Here is a 5,848-nt window from a genome sequence, read left to right as displayed (position 1 = left end):
TATCATATTTAACATTTGTAGAGTTCTAAAAAAATGCATTTTGTAATTTTCTAGTTAAACCTACATGCAAATAACCAATTCATAAAGTCAAAAATCCACATCAATCATATCATCATTTTCATTTTATTCTGAAAAAAAAAAAAAAAGAAAATACATCCATATTTCGAGACAAGGTCGTTTCAGACCTGAGATTGTAAAACTTTTACTGATCTCAAGGTTTTATAGCTTGTTTTGTAGGTTTCCAGTCCGTCTCCTGGTTTACAGTATCAGCCCTCATGAGGCAGACTGCTGCTGGTCTTCCTCAGACGGGGCCCTTCTCACGGCCCCCAGATGTTTATTGGAAACCGCTCGAGGACTCTCAAAGTCAGTGTTGTTTTTATTGTTTAAAAGCCTCCTCGAAACTCAAGTTTTATCATTTGGCCTTCTTCCAACCATTTCCTTATATTTCTTTAAAGTAATTATTTCATTGCTTTTCACTTATTTATATATTTTCATTCTAACCATCTGGTATTTTTTGTTTTTATGTTTATTGCATAAACAAGATTTCTTGTCCTCGTCACTCTCCTCTCCTCCGCTTCCACTTCACTCTCCTTCTTTTCTATCCTCTTCCCTCTTCCTCACCTCTTTAAATGTTTGTCCCTCGAATATTAAGTGAGTTAACTCAATTCCTTGCTTCCTCTCCTGAGCAGTCATCCTCCTTTTTTTTACTCCCTCCTCCCCTCCTCTGTCTTCCGTCACTCCTCTCCACGGCAGAGCAGAGGAGGAGCGGATGATGATGATGGTGGAGGAGGTGGAGGAGGACGGACAGGCCGACACGCTGCCAGTCGTCACCCATTAGAGCGCCGCTCCGTCTTCCTCCTAGAGATCAATGGGCGGTGTAATGAAAGCCAAGCGCTGCCTCGCTGTGACACATGGCGAGGAGGAGGAGGGGAGGGGTAACGGCCAGCCAATGAGGCAGCAGCGTCGGTTGGGGTCCCTGTGTATGAAGGTAATAATCCAGCTGATCGGTGCCCGATAATGATATTATTAACCTGATCCACTCCGGTGTGATCTGATTTAAGTTTGATCGATTGAGACGATCAATAAAACACTGTGAGAGCTTATTAACCTGAACTGATTCTAATGAAAACACACCGATCTCATTCCAGATACACACACATGAATATCATACAGACCTCGCTCCAGCGAAGAAATGTATTTTCAGTCTCAGGATAGTTTATGTTCCAATTTGAAAATATCATCGATGCAAAATGTCGTCTTTAAGAGGAATCATCCTCCGAAAATCAATCAAGTCCTAGTTGGCAGTTTACAGAGAGTTTTATTTACTTCAGTCTGAGGAGGAAGAAGAAATCAAAACCTTCACTTAAGTAAAAGTTGCAGAAGAAGAAAAATAACTTCACCAGTCAAAATCCTATGAACACGTCTGAAGCCACTGATGGTTCTGGTGTCATGTGTCCATGTTGCATCTCAGTTTAGTCATTTAAGAAAGAGAACAGCTGAGGCTGATGGGATACTTCTGCTGGTATGTTGTTTATTTTGTTATTGCATGTGTTTTAACCGTAGACTGTATAAAAATATGGACGTAGTTACCGTGACATCACCCGTTGGTTTCTGAAGAGCGGTTTTGAAGCTCAAAGCGAGCCGCTCTGGCCGTCGCCATCTTGGCAGTGCATGACGCTGCCTAACTCTCAGCCAATCAAAAATGGGCAAAGAGGCGGGGCCGAATGGCTGAAACAAGCCACCTAGCGGCTGGCGGACCTGTCACTCAAAGCAGCCATGTCCTTCATTATGCATAACTTTACGGCTTAATAAATTTAAACGGGTGAGTTATAAAAAAATTCACCTCCCGTACAGTTGTCATGAAAGAGGAAATTAGCTACAGAGACCAAAACCGTTGTTTGTACCAGACTGTAAACATGTTTATTTCTGCTGTAAAGTTGGGCATTTTAACATGGGGGTCTATGGGGATTGACTCGCTTTTGGAGCCTCAAGTGGCCATTCAAGGAACTGCAGTCTTTGGCACTTCTGCATTGGCTTCATTTTACAGCCCCGGAGGTTGTAGCTTGGTTTTAACTTTGCCTAACTTAAACATCTGCCATCTCTCAAGTCCATTGTAGTCCTTTCACTGAGAAAGGACTACAATGGACTTAAGCTTTTAGCTTTATTGTGTTTTTTTCCTCAAAAATTTAATGAAATATCCGGACCACAGACTGTATAACGTAGCGAGATGTGACGTCAACCGTTGGTTTCATCGGTGCTGGTTTGAAGCCCAGAGTTGCAGCTCATGGTCGGCTCCATCTATTCCGTTTGGAGCCAGGATCTTCTGAATAACGAGTTTGAAGTTTTGCCTTTCATACTCTGGAAATACGCCCCGCTACCTCAGTCTGAAGCTAACGCTAGCTTACTGGGAACACCGAGTGCTGCATACTTGGGCTAACGTTAGCTACTTTAGTCAAATTGTGCTAACAGGGCAAGTGTCATAATCAAGTAACATTAAACCTAGTGAAATGTTGTGACGATAGTTTGACTCAGTGCGAGCCGGGGAGAGCAGCAGGTGAGCCAACTGTCAATCACAGCTGTGAATCAACGCCCACACGGCAGACATCAAAGCTACTATAAGTTTTCAAATCTTATTAACGGAGCAATAATTTCCAAAATGACCACCAGCGCACTTATTAGATGAATTTAGGGATTGAGACCATAATGACTCATTAAAAAAATAATTATCTTTGTATTTCTAGAGAGAAGTTGAGGCTTTTTGAACGGGAGTCAGTTGGAGCAGCTTGCGGCCGTCGGTGGAACTTTAAGGTACTTCAGCTGCCACTTGCTCCAAACTGATAAAATGAAACTGGTGAAACGTCTTTTGGAGTCATTTGTATTAATCTCACTAGAGGACTCATGGGGTTCAGGGGGGGCAAAAAATACAATGAAATTGCCCCCTAAGGTGCCCCCACAGTAGAGCGAACATGATAAAATGCCCTCTAAGATGCCCACACAATGGAGAAAACATACCAAAATCTGGAATGAAGCGCCCTCATGGGCCCTTTCAGTGGGAGAAAATGTAACAGTGCTCTATATAAAGTTCCCTTATGAGATATAATGCAGTGCTATGAGCTGCCATTGTAACGGGGTGAGCTGGAGGTTCTGTATGGGTGTCCTTCTAGTGAAGTGCCATTTAGGGTGGCCCCAAGTCTAACGTGTGAAAGTGCAGAATCGGGTGTCCTTCAAATGAATGAAATAAACATGCTGAAGTTTTCTATAGGGTGCACTGTGCGGGAGAAAAACATGGTGAAGTGCCTCCCAGTGAAGAACATAAGATACTTTGCCCTATAAGATGTCTTCATGGTGGAGTAAACTGTCCATTATGGTAGAAATGAATGTATCCTTTATGTAGGCTGAACATTAGGAGACAAAGCACCCTTAAAACATGTTGTAGTTGTTGTAGCTGACATTATTCTATTCATTTGATTTTGGTACAGTCCTTCCCAATAGTTTGCTCAGTCACACCCCCTCTAGACTGTTCTATTGTCTTTGGATCAATGGTCTGAGCTGTAACATTGATCCTACTACTAATTTGTGAGGCAATTAAAACAAAGGTATGGATTAAATATTACTGAGGATGCTTTACTTATGTATGCAGATTGTATTTTCCAAGTTGGTTTCATATGTAGGGCTGTCCAAAGCTGTTTAACATGCTTAACAATATGCTAGATGGATAGTAGCTGGCTAGCTAGATATATATATATATATTTAGCCATTTCTATGCAAATTATTTGGAAATCAACCTTGTGCTGTAGTAAAACCTTAAAAGGAAATCAGAGTATTCTTTTGTTAAAATGCGCTTACAACCCTTTAGCTCGGATTAACTTTGCACTTGTAGAGAGAGAGATTAGCGTTGGGTTACTCTATGATTACAGGACGCCAAGAAGAGACAATACAGAGGGATCTGCAGCAAAAAATGCAGCTAGAGGCAGCAAGGGAGGAGATGAGAGAGATAAAGGTATGTTTGCTATGTCTATTAGCAGTTAGAGGGATGCCCAGTAGAACTTAAACCTCTGCATGTTCCTTTCATGAAACTGTTATGAGATCTGGAAGAGAAACCTTTAGAGCAACGTTTCTCACAGACAAAACCCATCAAAATAAAAGCTACATCGCCAGTGACAGCTGCATCAGTCCAGCGAACGTTCCCCAAACTGAAGATCAAGACCCAGATTACAAACAGATGTGCAGAAGAAAGACTCTCAGATCGTCTGCTGTTGTCCGTTGAGAGGAACGTCCCAACTGACCGTAACAAGGTCATTTACAAGACTGCTCAAAACAGCTGATTCTCAAAAGGTTAATAGTTCCATGTTTTTACTACAGATGTTTAAAAAGTAAAACCTTTTTTATGCAGAGGTGTATTAAAAAGGATGTAGCCTTTTTATCAAACATGCATCGTTGTTCTCCTCTGATGGGGCCCATTGAATGTATCAGGTGTCTTTTATATTATTTTTCAGACAGCCTGAGTCCTCCAATTATGAATCTCGTTTAAGACCAAATCAGAACACTGTGGTACTAAACTCTTCTAACTTTCTTCACCCTCTCTCTCTCTGTATCCATACCTTTCTTCCCTGTACTTTCCAGCAGCAGCAGCAGCAGCAGCACAGTTTAATTTTTCCAAACAGTTCCTGTGGGGACGGAGCAGCTGCAGTAAAGCAGGAAGGCTATGAAACCTGGGAAAGGACATTTCTGTAATTCACTGGAACATTACGATTCCCAGCTGAGTCTGAAAGAGTTCAGTTTAAGTGCTGGCTGCTGAGGTGTCTTCACTACCTGATTTACACTCGTTCATTTATTCTGTTTGTCTTTAAATGTAAATCCAATAAATGAAGAAGTTTGATGGTGGGAACATGGAGTCTTCCTCAGAGCTTAAACACTGACTCATTGGAACAAAATGGATCAAATCTGAAACTTAACTAAGGTTAACTTTTATCTAGTTGATACAAATCCTACCAAAACAGTAAAAGTTGTGAGGAGGAATTAAAAGTCCCATTTGTTTTACTCATAGAGGATGTTTAGTGACTCATATTCGGAGTTCTTCTCAGGTTTGGGTCATCATGAAACTCTCCCAGTTGAATCCTCAGTACAAAAGACTGAGACATGCATTAGAAAATATCTAAAAAGTTGAAGGCAGAAGCCTGTGGACATAAAAACCTCAATGTAGATATTAACTACAACTCCCATGGTGCATTTCAGCAAGAAACATCCATTCACCTTAGCTTAAAGTTTTGTTACTTTTAAATTCTAGGTACATTTTGGATGAAATCAGCAACTGTGGGGCTAAATAGTATATTATATACTATAATAATAATATTTAAACCCGTCAGCATGTCAAAATGACAATTAAAATGTAATAAATAAAACTTTACAACATTACCCCTGTATGATTGTTACATAATCTGGCGGACGTGTGCATTTCCAGCTCTATATTTATATTCTGGGGCTCTACTGGAATATCTTTGCATGATTTCCAGTTAAAAACTCCTAATTTATCTTCTACTGGTCCTTTATGCAGCCCCTCAGTTCAGCCTCTGTCTGAAACAGGCCGTTTTAGCTCCTGTCTCTTTAAGGCCCCGCCTCCCGATGAGCCCACTCTGTTCTGATTGGTCAGCTTTCAGGAAGCTCCCTCCTAGTAACAGGATTTCACTTCTTTTTCACCTTCTTTACTCCAAATATCAACTTCTCAAATCCATCCGTACATGTTGGAGCTAATCCAGACAACGCAAACAACACACAGAAACACCTTAGCAACAACATTAACAAGGCTTCAGTTTATGAGCGTCAGTGACGAGCCGACGTTAGCGAGGTA

The 5,848-nt window shown here is 41.1% G+C and overlaps 1 long non-coding RNA gene across 2 annotated transcripts; it reads left to right on the top strand.

Annotated features, from left to right (window-relative positions):
* Positions 1–607: 607 nt before the first annotated feature.
* On the top strand, positions 608–5,375 carry LOC137188812 (uncharacterized). Of its 2 annotated transcripts, none has more exons than XR_010929536.1 (5): positions 608–988; positions 2,742–2,808; positions 3,918–4,000; positions 4,125–4,295; positions 4,627–5,375. It is a non-coding gene; the product is annotated as an uncharacterized lncRNA (long non-coding RNA). The 2 variants fall into 2 exon arrangements; XR_010929535.1 differs by having other exon boundaries at positions 4,624–5,375.
* The last annotated feature ends 473 nt before the right edge of the window (positions 5,376–5,848 follow it).

The sequence above is a fragment of the Thunnus thynnus genome, chromosome 9, assembly GCF_963924715.1.
Source record: "Thunnus thynnus chromosome 9, fThuThy2.1, whole genome shotgun sequence".
Lineage (NCBI taxonomy): Eukaryota > Metazoa > Chordata > Actinopteri > Scombriformes > Scombridae > Thunnus > Thunnus thynnus.
Note: the sequence above shows the minus strand (reverse complement) of the source record. Positions and strands in the feature narration are given on the sequence as shown.